This window comes from Diadema antillarum, unplaced genomic scaffold, assembly GCF_040938485.1.
Source record: "Diadema antillarum isolate AM-2024a unplaced genomic scaffold, OU_Dant_1.0 scf00000136, whole genome shotgun sequence".
NCBI lineage: Eukaryota > Metazoa > Echinodermata > Echinoidea > Diadematoida > Diadematidae > Diadema > Diadema antillarum.
The window spans coordinates 2,069,309-2,084,352 of record NW_027271025.1 but is presented as its reverse complement, the minus strand read 5'-3'; the positions used below and the strand labels follow the sequence as shown (position 1 = coordinate 2,084,352).

Below are 15,044 nucleotides of genomic sequence, written 5' to 3'. Positions count from 1 at the left end.
TACTCTCTCATACACGAGACCTCCATTTTATGTCATATCCGAGGGACAGAGTGTTTTGCCTCTTGCTAGAGGGGACGGTATGCTTACACACAGCATTGCTCAGTCCAGACTCGGTTCGAACCCGGGCCCTTATGGTAGGATCATAGTGAGGCAGACGCGCTATACCGACTGAGCCAACTCACCGCCCTCAGATGATGATGATGATGTTAAAGAGGATGATAATGATTATTGTTCTTATCATCATCATTATCATTATTTTTTATCATCACCCTCATCATCATTATCATTAGCTTGATCATGATCAAGGCCTATTATTATTCTATAGACATTCTCTTTGCTTTCAGACAAGTCAGACTGTAAATTGATATGCAGTTTTCAAACGATGTAAAACGGACTGATTGTACAGAACTGTTTTGAATACTAATTTATATACTCGGGCTAAGCGCCTTTCACTCACTTCTTCCTCTGCTTTGAGTCATATTAACAGGGTTACGTCCAATACTGTCGAATCACCACTGGGAATAGATTTGTCTTATGTAATATGCTACAGGATGATTATGGCCATCGGCATCATTCATGTTGCTTGGTCTTAAAAGACCGTGCACTGCGGTGTCTATTCAAATATTTTGGAGTTTAAAGGAAATATCACTGGTAACAATCTGGAAATGACCCCAAACACACGGTGAAAGTTTGAAGTTGCTAAGCTATTACTGAATGAATGTACTAGTATAGCGTAAATGCGATAGAGCATGGACAATCTCTGCCGAGAGAACTGGCTAAATCAAATAAGGATATACAGATAGATGGAAAGATATAGATAGATTATTTGATAGTGTGCGAATGTACTCCTCAGAGGTTTTGCACAGTTTTGAAAAAGTTTGATGTATAAAGGTACTGGTATTATCATTATATTTACAGTATGTGAGTTATACAGATAGATATTGATAGATTGTTTGATTGATTGATTGATTGATTGATTGATTGATTGATTGATTGATTGATTGATTGATTGATTGATTGATTGATTGATGAATGGAAGGATGGATGGATGAATGGATGGATGGATGGATGGATGGATTGCTTGATTGATTGATTGATTGATTGAGATGGTAAGGGTCATCGACCTTTTCCTTTCATATGAGTGGTCAAAACAAAACAAGACAGGACACTCAGATGATAAAAAGTGCACTGTCAGGACTATTATCGCAGAGGGCGACATGTAACAAAAAACTGTGGGTCGGATGCAATGCTCCGTATAATGCCGACTTATTAAAAAGTACAAGTGTACACAAACTCAATGGAGCATGTATGAAGCCACATTCAGGTAATACGCGTACAATGCGTATACAGTATACGTGTAAACTGAATTGCACTGACCGTACCGTGGGACAACTAGAATCAATTTCGGTAGGATCTGATCAAGATATTGGGGGTACTATCGCTGCTCCAGCCGCGTCAGAAACACCTGAAGATATGCAGAACTCAGCGTAATATTTGTGTCATCAGGCTGAGCGTGGACGAACAACGATTTGCTGGTGATCTGCATGTCTAATACCAGGTACTCGCAGCTGCATTCCGCCTACCAGCTCGACATCGGCAAGCGGGCAGCGTTGTCCGTAACGGTAGAGAACATGATTTCCTCCCGGCGCGGCGGCCGCCCACTTGGGCAGAGTATCTTCTTTGCCGTCTCCATCCTGGCGTTTATCTACGGCATTTACACGTATTTCCAACTGAAACAGACACTAGAAGACTCTGCACATCAAGCCTTGAAACATAAACAGCAGCAGGAATCGCTTACAGCCCAACTTCAAGGTATAAAATGTCATCAATAATCTCACTTTTGTTTGTGTGTATGTCACTCAGCAGTACCCAGTACGCCAGGCATCATCACATTCAACAAGTGATCAGTCCACTCACCCCAAAGATCAAGTTGAATCGTACATTGTAAGAAAAGTAGGCCTACTCAAGAAGTCATATTGAACTGAAAGTAGCAATGGTTGGATGCAGTCTATGAATCTGTAACGTTAGATTTGCAATGCAGCATGAAGTTCGTTAAATATTATTATCTCCGCCAAGGCGTAAACTGAGTTATGAAGCCGAAGGAGGTTATGTTTGTTAACGTTTACCGTGGCATTGCCATTAACGTTAGTGTCCTTGATTCAGATTGTGTGTGTGCAAAATGATTCAAAAACTTGTAAATCGATCTGAATGAAAGTTGCAGGAAAAGTTTATGATGACACAAAGAATGGATGATAAATTTGAGTAGGCCCCCCTAGTGATGCGGGATTAAAAAAAAAATTCAAAGGATTTTTTAATCTTTCGACAAATCAGTAGGGTCGATGAACTTCAGAGTTCAAGCTGCGCATATTTGCGTGTGCTCTGCTTGAGGTGCTGCACAGCATGCAGGAACCTAATACGGCACTGGTATACAAACAATGACTGCTATGAGGGGCACAGTTAAAATTATGGGCCCAAGGTGATGTGAAAACCATAACTTTGCCCGAAGCAAAGCTGAGGACATAGTTATGGTTTTTACATCACCGAGGGCCTACATAATTTTAACTTTGCCCCGAATATCAAGCTGTCATTATTTGTTTTGTATACCGAAAATATGGATTCCGAAATATAGATACCGAAAATATACATGTAGATTCTAGTCTCTTTTACAGCACTCGTAATCAATGCTGATCGACAGCGCGGCGGTCGTATCATTGGTGCATACATATGAGTGATCTATTATGTGTACGGGGTTGCTCCTGTCTCCAAACCTATTTACAGGGCACAGTTGATTCTATGCCCCGAGCACAGTAAATCATGACGTCATTTTGATCAAAAATGTTGCACAGCTATTTTCATGACTCCACTTTTAATCAATCAAATGAGAGGAGTATGTGAGGTATATACTGTAATACTAAATAAACACAAGGCTTTGTAGTGGGACTCACACCTACTAGACCCTTTATACAAATCTTGAGATTTGGATCGCTATCGTTATCCCACTATTTTGTATTGTGTGGCAGCTATAAAGAAAATTGGGCAATTTTCAGCATGTGTGTTACTGTATGTAGGTGAAAATGAGCTGCTTAGCGGAGATCTGCGCTCTCAGAGTGCTTTATCTTGTTCAAGATGAAACAGTTCTAAACTATGCAGTGTCGTGTGACAATTGTTAAAATGTAAATCTAAATTCATGGCCATGCAAGCCTCATTTCATTCATCTCAAATGAGGAACCTGTAACTGACTTATCAAGCAATCATATGCGTAGTGAAGATCATGAAAGCTGGTTTTAGGTCTCAGCGAGTGGCCAATCCTCTACCCTAAAGCACCGTAGTGTACTCTGTCAGCCAATAATTCTTAGGTCTTCAACAGTGGAGTTTGATGACTATTAGACCATCCGTTCAAAAGAATTTTTTGTTTGGTGTCGAATTGTTGGATAAAGAGACTACCACTGACCAGTACAACAGTTTTGTAATATCACTGTAGGGCAATAAAATAGAGAAATTGTAAAGGGAATTCTACAAAAGTTGGATTTAAGTTGCTATCTGATTTCCAGAAGTCACACTTGCCCAAATTTGGAGAGGCTTGATGCTCCCAATTTCCACAGATGTTTGTGTGATCAAGAACTAGTCTGTGGTGTAGTACTAACTTACATGTTTTAAGTCGAGTCTCCCAATCATCAGTCTGGGTCATGTGGGGTCGGTCAGTCACCTGATGGGGTCGTATGTATGTTAGTCATGTGACTGCACAGTCAGGTTAAACTCACAGTACAGGTTAGGTTAAGATCAAATTTAAAGGGAAGGAGAATTTAAACTGATTGTCCAATCCCACTTTAACATTTAAATTTTTAAGTTCGCATTCTTTCGACTTGCTAATGATATGGGTAACATCTTTAATTCCCCAGCTGCCTTTTGAAAAAAGTACCATAGGAAGGTCAAGTGTTCTTTCATTGTGGTGCAAATATGAAAGTACAATTGAACTTTGACTTAAAAAGGCAGTGTGCATGTTTCTAGTTCCCCCATCCCCTTTACTGTGCTTAAAGTCAAACAAAGCATGTCTGAATTCATACTAGTGTAGAACTCTTCTACTTTACTTTACACGTTGGTATACCTGTAGGCATATACTCATTTGTTAAATTGAAAGATATCAGGCTGAAACCACTGAACCTATTTCTTCAAGAATTGAGAAATTTATATTCATTCATACAAATTTGAGATAAATGGCATTTAAATACAAAAATATCTAAGATTCCTGCAAAAGTAATGTTGAACAGTCATAAAACCAAATTGAAAGGCAATTTTGGATGTTGTGTTTAATAGGTGACCTACATACATTTGTACTGACATGGAAATTGCTGAAATTCAATAGTGGCATGTCTTGTTTTGCAGTTTCTGGGGTTCTCTCTAGAATCAAATCTCAATTTTCAATTCTTTCAAAACAAATCAAAGATTCGAGAGAGATGAATGCTTCATGGGTCAAGTTACAATGTACAAGTACATGCACCCAAATTATCATTTAACTTTCAAGTACAGTGTATTAGTTATAGTCATAATTGATTTTCAAAGAGTGATGCATACGATGTACATTTATAGCTTTCTGGCAGGTCAGGTTTCTATGTTAAAATGATTTTTTTAATCTTTAATTGGTAATGACCACTCAAGTCGAGATTAAAATCTTTCAAATACATTACGATGAAGCGATATTGTGGACATACATGTGTACATCACTAATGTGACGAATTCTAAAGAGCATGAAAGAAAAAAAAAAGAGCATAATAGTAGACCAACTGCAAGGGTACAACATATTCGGCTACAGTATGCATTGTATAATTTATGTACATACATTTTTTTGGGAAGGGGTGGGGGTGTACAACTGTATTTCCCAATTGGGACTTCAGCTAATTTGAAGAGTGAGAACCAAATTGATGAAATCAGAAAGAAGTATTGATCACTTTTCTAGAGAAAATTGAATTATTTCCAGCCTCGAATTCAATAAACAGCTCATTAGTGTTACTGCAGGCAGTACAGTACATTTGCTAGTCGTTAAATAATCTTGCTAATATTGATTGATTCTCAAATTTGTAAAAATAAAAACACCCTAGAGTATACAATAAACTGTTACTTTATTTGTCTTTTTCTTTTGCCTTTGCCTCTCTGGACTGTTTCACATCCCATCTCTATTTTCGTCTTTCTTAACAGTTGTCTACGAGCACAGATCAAGACTAGAGAAGGCCTTACAAGTTGCCAAGGGAGACCAGAAAAAGAACAAAGAAAGTAAGCTACAGCTGTTTGATGCTGCTTGCCTCGTTTGTTCTCGAGTTCATGATGAGACTTTTTCATCCTTTTTTTCTAAACAACTGCATGCAGTGATAAGATCTCTAACAGCACTCATGTTCCTGTTCTCTCCACAGTTCCAAGGCTATCTTCATCACCCTTTCCCTGAAATAGCTTCACCAAAATTTCACAGCCTTTATTCATCAATTAACGGCTGCATTAGCCCTCAAAAAGAGTTACACTTGCATTTTATTCTTCTTTTGTTCTTTCCTAAATCGCAACTTTTGAGTAGCAAGTGCTGTTAAAAATACAGTAGTACTAATGCACCTTGCAAGCAAGGACCACTGTGGTAATGTTCAAAATATTATGCATAGAATGTACATGTACCTCCATGACTTTGATGAACATTTTGAATGCTTATTGGAATGTAAGCCTGTGTAAAGGAGTCTAACACATTTTTTACTTGAGGCACTGTGAACTAATAGTAAAGATTATCACATTTAATTGATCAATTGCAACAATTTTGCACTACACAATATGGAATATTCACCATGATGTGGACAAATATTTTTCATTTATATTTGATTGGTGTGCAGTGTTTACATTGAATTACCAAGTTGGACAATTTGATTTCCATGTTTGCTGACAGTTCTTTGCAGCTGTTGTATTAAATTTCTCTGACTGACTGCGAAAGATAACAATTAATATGTGTTGCAAGAAATGTATGCGGGTACTGTAGATACTGTTTAATTTTGATCTTGGAATAAGCTGCAAGAAAGTGTAGCTTTTTAGATGTGAAATACAATTTGTGTGGTTTTGATTATGGAGCTGTAGCATTGATTTTGTGGCTTTCCATCCGTTCACTTTATCTTTTACTTGTTGTAGTGCTCCGTAATTTGCTGTGTGCATGCATTTCTTCAAATACACGAAGGGTATTGATTGATCATCCCATGATGAATAAAACAAAAACATGACAAAATGTTACCCAAATAAAGAATAAATGACATTCATGTGTGTGAACTTGTACATTAAGGTACCGGTAAACAGTCCCTAGTGTTTCATATTAATATTGGTGTGGGGTCCCTTGACAGTGACCCCTTTAAGTGTTTCTGAACATATCGTGAAACTTTTCTCAGTCATCTCAACATAATTTGGGGGAAAAATGAAACCTAGATCTACAAAATTGTATATAAAGGACCTCTTTCATTGAAATTGAAAGAATTACCGAAGCAGGAGACTATTGTATTGTGTGGTGGACAATGGGACATTGCCTCAATGGTGTTTATAGGACTGTTCAAACACTTGATGCTCTCACACATATTTAATCAAATAAATTGGACCAAACTCACTCCTGTCACTTTTTGGTATTAAAAGATACTACAATAAATCAGGGATAAATACAATACGAGCCATACCAGTGTTTGGTGTGGTTGATGAGAGGAAATTCCTTTACAAACTACAATTGTACATGTACAAAATGTGTACCTGTACATTTCATTTGGAGTCTTGTTTGACCGTAGGACTGTGCAGTGCACATTGCTTTTTTGTTTTCTTATAGAGTAGCCTTTTCACTTTTGTTACTGCTCTTCCAGGGACTGCCCTGCACAATCTAAAACATTTACATTTTGTATATGATGAAGTGAAATAAGAATGAATACATTCAGTGAAATTTCTTCTGTGATTATTACTTGCATCCTGTTGTACATGTTTTATACAAAGTTGTATTCCATAAACACAAATCAAAAGACATCTGCACTTGCACAATATGCAGATTCACAAATCCCAAATTATGATTTGTAAAACATGAGAGCATTGAAAAGCATTCATGGACTTGGCCATCAAACATTTACAGAGAAACAAACATTGACATGAAAAACAGCCCCCCCCCCAAAAAAAAAAAAAAAAAAATCCACCCCAAAATAAAACTAATATCTGTCAGTAAATGTTACCCTCACACCTCATAGTTCAAACTGTACACATGTATGTTGCCTACAAACCTTTGAATCTGATATGTGCACATGTGTTGTCGTGCTGAAATTGCTAGCTGGCTTAAAGGTCCTGTTTACCTTTGGGAACAGTGATTTAAAAAATATTCAAGATATCACAGTTGATGCATATATGTAGGTCTGTTGTATCACAAAACATCGTAGCATATATAAAATTTTCGCAATAAATCCTAAAATATAAGGAGATCAATCAGTATTTTTCTTATCAAACCGTAACTGTAGACGGTTAAGTCTGGCATCATTTTTCGTGTATTGTTCATATTTTGTCTATTTAACAATATAAACTTAACATTACACGGATTCAAAATTTTACAGTGGTTATTTATCTCAAACTCACATTTTGGAAGTATTTTAAAGCACTTATGCTGGGTTTTTGTTTCATCTGCAAATGGTAAATTATGCCTCTAACATAGACATACGATTGCACAAATGTAAATGAATATTATGAACATATATTGCAGTGCAGGAAATGACTACCAGGTATGTGAGAACTCCAATGTCAGACAAAATCTTTACTATGATATATTTAATACAAGCATGTACATTACACTGTAGTGTAATTGATTCCATTTTTGGCCTTGTAGATAGTATATTTCCTGGTGCCAATATTATGAGTCATTCATTAGTCTTTTTGGGTTATAATGGTGCAATCATTTCCTAGCTACATTGGGCTGTAAACTATAATAATGAATCATGCAAGGTGAATTACTGATGTTTGGTGTCTTTGAGTTGAGGGTTTGTACTTCTAAGATATATAACTTTATTTACAGTACCGGTAAGTGTCATGTTCTTTGCTGTTTGTGAAAGATTGCACAAATGCCTTTAAATACATATTGTGTCGAGGTACCGTACCAGAAACAGAAGGGAAGCTTGCTATTTAAGCTGTGTGATGATAATAGAGTTTGTCAGATACCCTTTTAAAGTGCATTCATGAACCTGTGCTTTTTAGGCTTATCCCTTGCCACATTTGCTTCAAATGATGCAATGTAGGTAGGCTGTATAACATTTCTGCTTCTTGTTGTTGCTCTCAAAAATATGAGTCATTTGTTGGCTAGTTTGTTAGTACTGACACTCTTCTTGCCATGAACTGCATTTCCCTTATTACATTTATTGTACCTAATGTTTCCTTTTGTCATTGTATTTTTACCTCCGCCAAGGGGGGAGGTTATGTTGTCATTACTGTTGGTTTGTTCGTTCGTTCGTTCGTTTGTCCGTGTGCAAAATAACTCAAAAAGTAGTTAACGGATTGGGATGAAACTTGCAGAAAAGGTTGAGAATGACACAAGTACCAAACGATTAACTTTTGGTAGTGATCTGAGAATTTTTTGGGAATTTATGAAGGATTTTTTATATCTAAGCAAGTAGGGTCAATGAACTTGGGAGTTCAGGCTGCGCGTATTTGAGGTTTGCATGCACGCACTAAAGTGCGTGCTCTAGTTTCTGCTAGGGCGAGGCGCGCTGTGCAGCTGAGGGTTTATGACGTAACTAAGGCTTCTATATTGGGAAATCGGGAGACTTTTAGCACACTATTATAAATATAAACACTTTCAGCATGAAGTATGGGTGGAAATCACTGATATCTCTGTGGAAGAACAAGATCAGTGGTGGAAATAAGCTGCATGCTTGGCAGAGGTCTGCGCTCTCAGAGTGCTTTTCTAGTTTTAGATGTGAAATAGCTGCTAATCTATTTCATACTATTGGCCTTTAAATGGTATTATTTCTGTAGGAGCTAGTACTTACAAAGAGTTTCTATGATGTCATTCTCATGTTGCAAGTGTATACTACAGTATATTATTCAAAGCACATTGTATGTAAATGTAACAGCCTGTTGATTTTGTCCTCAAATGTGTAACCTGTTTATATACACATCCATTTGTTTGGGATCCTATAGTAGTGAGGCAACTTTTGTGAGCATCAGTTTCTGTAATTTATTCATTAAATTGTTGATTTTCTCGCTTTATATCCACTTGCTGGGTGTGAAGAGAAATTTGTGTAATGTATCGAGCTATAAACTACTTTCTGTACTAATGTGCATTAGCAATAGTGCTGAAAGGCAAAATCTGGATGTACCTTGACGTGTTAATTACCTAAATGAAGTGTGCATGGGTGGACCTCCTGTACTTGTCAATCTTTGATAGCATTTTGATGGTTGCCAGGTGCAATGTTTTTAGACCCAACAAGGAAATTCAAGAGTAAAGTACACTGTATGTTGAAGACCTTTAAATTGACGAAGCAAGACAGAAAAGATCTATGCCCAAGTAAAGCGAGTATTAGGCACCTAAGGGCTTTTTACACTTGTAAATTTTTGCTTAGCCCCGGACCAATGGTGGGGCTAAGGGGGGGCCTTAGCCCCACCGTTGGTACGGGACTATCCTTAGCCCACTTTCTGTTTACACTCGTTTTTGCCAAAGTGGGCTTTTACTGATAGTACGGTACTATCTGGCCCTGCAAAATAGCAGGGGTTAGCACCGCAATTGCGGTGCCAAGCAAGTGAGTGTAAACAGAACGGAAAAATAATCCTGGGCTAAGCGACGGAGATGAAGTCCGACCCTCACTGGTTAATCAGAAACGAGGTAATCAAGTGCTGCCGGTGCGTGCGTGTACGTGTACAGTACACAGCGTAATTATGAATATTCATGTGGTTTGGAAAGTCCGGGGCTAAGAAATACGAGTGTAAAAAGGTCAGTTTTCTCCTTAGCCCCGGACAAGAGATAGTACGGGACTAATTGGCAAGTGTAAAAAGCTGAAAAAATTGGTACGGGACTAACGATAGTCCTGGGTCAGAGAAAGTCCAGGGTTAAGAAACGCAAGTGTAAAAAGCCCTCTAGTGTACCCAGTTTTCAAAACTTATGGAAACTCTGAAGTAAAAATGTAAATCCATGGAGCATACAGTTAGATTTCAGTCTTTGTGATGGTTTTGGGTTGAAATATAAGGTGTACACACATATTTGTATTTCAACAAGCACACATTGGAGCAAGTTTGCTTTCCTAATGCTAGTATACAACTTGTTGATACTGTGCCTGTCGCATGTTCAGTTTGTATAGAATTATGCCACACCACAAAGAAGTAATGTGAGTTGTGTAAATGCTGAAATGATCTCTCGTGTGCAAGTAGATCCTATTTCTACAGAAATTCATGGTTTTTGTGTATTTAATGTGATCCCCTGGTGAGATGACACTGTTCTGTTAATTCTGCATCGTTTTGTTTTGATTTCTTGAGCATCATCTGGTTGCCTGCAGATATTGATATGCACAGTATATAGTTATAATTGGCTGTGAATAGTGTTTTGAATTACTGTAAAAGTGGAAATTTTCACGGTGTTGAAATTATCACGCATTTCACGCAACTCGAAACTAGCTCGAAAATAAAAGCACACAAATATTTTAGCTTACCATATGTTCCAGTAGTCGATGTCTTGATTCCGCGGAATCAAAAACATTCGAAACTCTTCTTACCTCGCCGAGCGCGAAAAATTAGTTGCGCGAAAATATCCACTTTTACAGCATTGAATGATGATAGGACAACATTTTTGTTTGAGACCCCATGAACACACTTGAACAGATATTCATGAAAGGTGCTTACAAACTTTAATCACAGCATATTATAACTCCACTTCTATCTTTTAGCCACATTGGATCTATAAAGGATATGAATAAGTTTCATGCTCACGCACGAAACTCAAAGAGACTTTAGGAAACTGTATAGTATAGTCAAATGCAAATCAAATTTCCTGCAGTCCGGCTTAGTGTTGTGATGATGTACATTCTCTTTCTTCCATTTCTTTTCTTGTTTTTTTTTTTTTTTATCTTTCTGTACAGCCTACGAACAAAAACTGGATGATGTTAAGGTGAGTGAATTGAGCCAGTTATTCATGTTTATTTTCATTTATTCTTTTTTATTTATTTATTTTTTTTTTTGGGGGGGGATGATTTCTCTTCAAATTCATCAATGAGTAGAGGGTTGATCTTTCAAAGTTGACAATGTTCCTAGGTTTTGACAGTACTTAACTGTTAAACATGTTTTACATGTTTACAAATTGTGATATTCTAGAGAAAATTTCCTCTCCAATGTGGTTAAAAGATAATGGGGGGGGGGTACATTTATTACCCATTTTCAGGGATGCCTTTGCACATCAGGCCAGATTGAATTTATAGTTAATTGTTGCCAGTGTTTGGATGGGTGCATTTCGTTCTGAGAATATTGTGAAACAAAGGAAAAAACAAACAAACAAACACATTCAAGTGGATACACAATGTATGTTACCACAATGGGTGGAGCAATTGTGATTGTGGCAATTTTTGTGCTATTTGTATGAAACTAAGCAATATTGATTACAGTTAATATGGTAATGATTGTTTTACATCTTGTAGTAGTGATAATGAAAATCAAAACAACAATTACTAATGTATGAATATCATATGGGTTGGGGGGGGGGGATTGACAGGAGTGCATGTGTACATGTAGATAGAGAGAATGGAATGTACATGTATTAGCATTATATCAATATACTGTAGACAGTGAAAGCACTTAGAATATCCAGTGTTGTGGATGCTACAAAATGTTGTATAGTACAATGTACATGTATTACACCTACCATGTTATTTTAATTGTCATCATCTTTCATCTCTAATTTTTTTTATGCATGTAAATTATTCATGTACTTCATTTATGCCATGATCACCAAAAGGTGGACTTGTGCCCTATACAGGTAGCCATTTTTCTTCTTATTATTATTTATTTATTTATTTATTTATTTATTTATTTATTTATTTATTTATTCATTTATTTACTTACTTCTGTCATACTTAAGTTACATGTGTTATTTTTTCTTTTGCATAAATAAATCATTTATTTACTTTATTCATTTACTTACATTAATTTATTTACTTCTGTGCACGTATTTCTTTCTTCTTGCAGCAAGAGCATGAGAACAGGTATAATTCACTGAATATTCAGCACAAATTACTACGGGTAAGTACACAAAAACTTAGAAAGCAAAATGCCATCCTCTCTAATAAAGAAAATTATGCATTCTGTTGATTGGTTGTAAGCATGAAATTGAAGTATGCATTCCTAGACAAAAGAAATAAATAAACAGGTGTACTATCATTCATGACAGCAGTATAATTTCAGAATTGGCAAACATTGTCTTCATATTAATTGCTTTGACCTACGGAGTACTCTAATATTAAAAGCTGGCGATTAATCTAAACATGCCGGTAGTGTCAGATGTACTGTACTGCCTGGCCATCTGTTGGCCACACGTGTACCTGGCGCCTCATCATCAGCCTGAAGATTGTGACATGTGGCACCATTTATCACATTGTCCAAAGTGCAAATTACCAACTTGTTCAAGAGAGACTAAATGATACCTGTGAAGCAAAATCACGCAACCACAAAATTCCATCCATCATGTTTGCAAGTGTTTGCTTGCTCTCCTCAGTTGTACTTTGGTATATTTTAGGAAACTGCACCAACACCATGTTTGAATTTCTCTCCTTAAGCCAAAACCAACATCATTTTAATTTATATAATCTTGTTGCTCTTTCAGAAGCATTTTTAGAAAGGTGAATAATTCATTGCATTGGTATTTCCACAGACACAGTTCTTCTGAGATATCATTAAACAGAAGTCATGAATAGATGCATTGGGAAAAGCTCAGATAGAGTATTAAATTAGTAGATAAAGGAAAAATGTGTGCAGTTACCAATGAAGATGATAAATAAACAAGAAAATAACAAATATCCATATGTGAAGTAGAGTAGTAAATGAACAAAATTTGTTAGAAATTATATGGCAGGCATGAAATGTGACACAACAAAAACATCAAACAAAATAATGAATAATTTTTAAACAACAAAAGCATCAAACAAGAAATAGATAATGTTAAAATGACAAAAGCATGCAAAAAAAAACAACAACAACTAATATTGTCCAACAGGCATGGAATAGATTATCATTGCCTATTAGCAGAAAGGTCATATCATGAAATTTCTAACCTAAAGTGAAATTTTTGATTTATTGTGACATAATCTGACAGTTTCAAAAGCTCTTTCATAGTGATGTAACCATTACTGTATATGCCATGTATTTCGCAAGTCTAAATTTTCGCAAATTGGGAATTTCCAACAATTTCGCGAGTGGTTAAATTCGCACTCATGGAGTCCTGTACTGAACGGAGAAGTGTACGCTCGTACGTCACATTCACATCGGGATCAGAGTCAATATTTTTATGTGTCTTTAATTTCGCAAATAGCACCTGACTTGTGAAATTTGTGAAAATAAAAACCTCGCGAAATATTCTGCATATACAGTAATTTATTTATTTATTTTTTTGTCGGTGATATTTCAAGCGTGCAAGCCTTAGGGCCCTTCTGCTGGACAGGCGACAATATTATTGTCGGAAAAGTCAGAAAGTATTATACAAATAATTCACAGGTCTGAATTTGTTAGAGGAGATACAATGCACTCAAGGGTATTTACAATGTGCCTCGTGCATGTTGCATGACATTGTGAATATGTGAGGGTGAGCTGCGTCTCCTCTCATGTTAGAACCTGAATCTATGCATCATTTGGTTAATAAAATGGTTTTATGAACAATTTTTCATTTACCTTCGTGGATAAATACCAGTCAGCTACACGTAAAAATTGCTCAAAGCCAATATGTTTGAATAAATGTTTAAAACACATTAAACACAAACTTTGAAATCGTTAACAGTAAATAAGTGATTGAGCACTTGATTGTAAGTGATTGAGCACGCATTTGTAGCTGATTGAGAACTCGCTGCTGCAAGCGTGCAATTGTGGCATCTGTGAACATGAATATGGAAAGCGCAACTGAATGAACAAAGTCACAAATTTGAAAATGATATCTCTGGTTGTTAGTACCAGTCATTAGCACCGATCATTAGCAAAAAAACTAATTCCTGCTGGGCGTTTTGGGCATAATGGAAAGACTGGTTGCATGACTGCTCTCAGCCAATCATTTGCTCAGGATCCATATCTTCATTTTTGTAATTTTCTCTCACGTTTGTAATGCAGTCACAGTACGATGATATGCGAGAGGAGCTGGACAGGCACAAAGAGATGACGAGGGAGCTCCAGGGACAGGCGGAGCAGCAGCGGGAGGAACATGATGATGCGGTTGCTAAGCTACGGGAGGACTTCACCAGTCGGATACAACTCTTGCAATGTAAGGCCATTGTGTTCTGTAGATTCTCCAGCAAAGGCCTTAGTCTTTCTGACAGTCATGTATCATAGATCATATATTTTGTCATTTATTTGATGTGTGGGTGTATTTGAGTGCTGCATGCCAATGTTTATGTTTATTTTTGTGTCTGAGTGTCTGTCTGTCGGCGTATACCTTTGTGAGTGTATGTTTTTTTATTTTTGTTTTTAGTGTGAGAGGTCTCAAACATTGTTTTCTTCAAAGATGAACATTTGAAGATCATGGGAATTTTTTTACTCATCAATGATTATTCAACTGTAGAATTCATGAACAGAATACTTTTTATCAGATTACCATGGGGCAAATCTCCAGTTCTCTGTATATAGTGGAACTATATTTTCAATTGATATTCAATGCTTCTCCAAATGGTGAGATGTATCCTTTCTTTAATCTAAACTCTATCGTAATACTTCAAGCGCAACAACTATGTGGGTAAAAATTAGCAGAAGGTCCATAAATCACTGCATAAACTTTCCCTTGACAGAAATGCATAGCATGTACCAAATACTGTGTGCATCTTTGATAGTGAAATTGATCTTTG

At 36.7% G+C, this 15,044-nt stretch overlaps 1 pseudogene; it reads left to right on the top strand.

Moving 5' to 3' along the window:
* The first annotated feature begins 1,398 nt into the window (after positions 1-1,398).
* LOC139721003 (uncharacterized) overlaps positions 1,399-15,044 on the top strand; it is a 39,939-nt pseudogene continuing 26,293 nt past the window's right edge.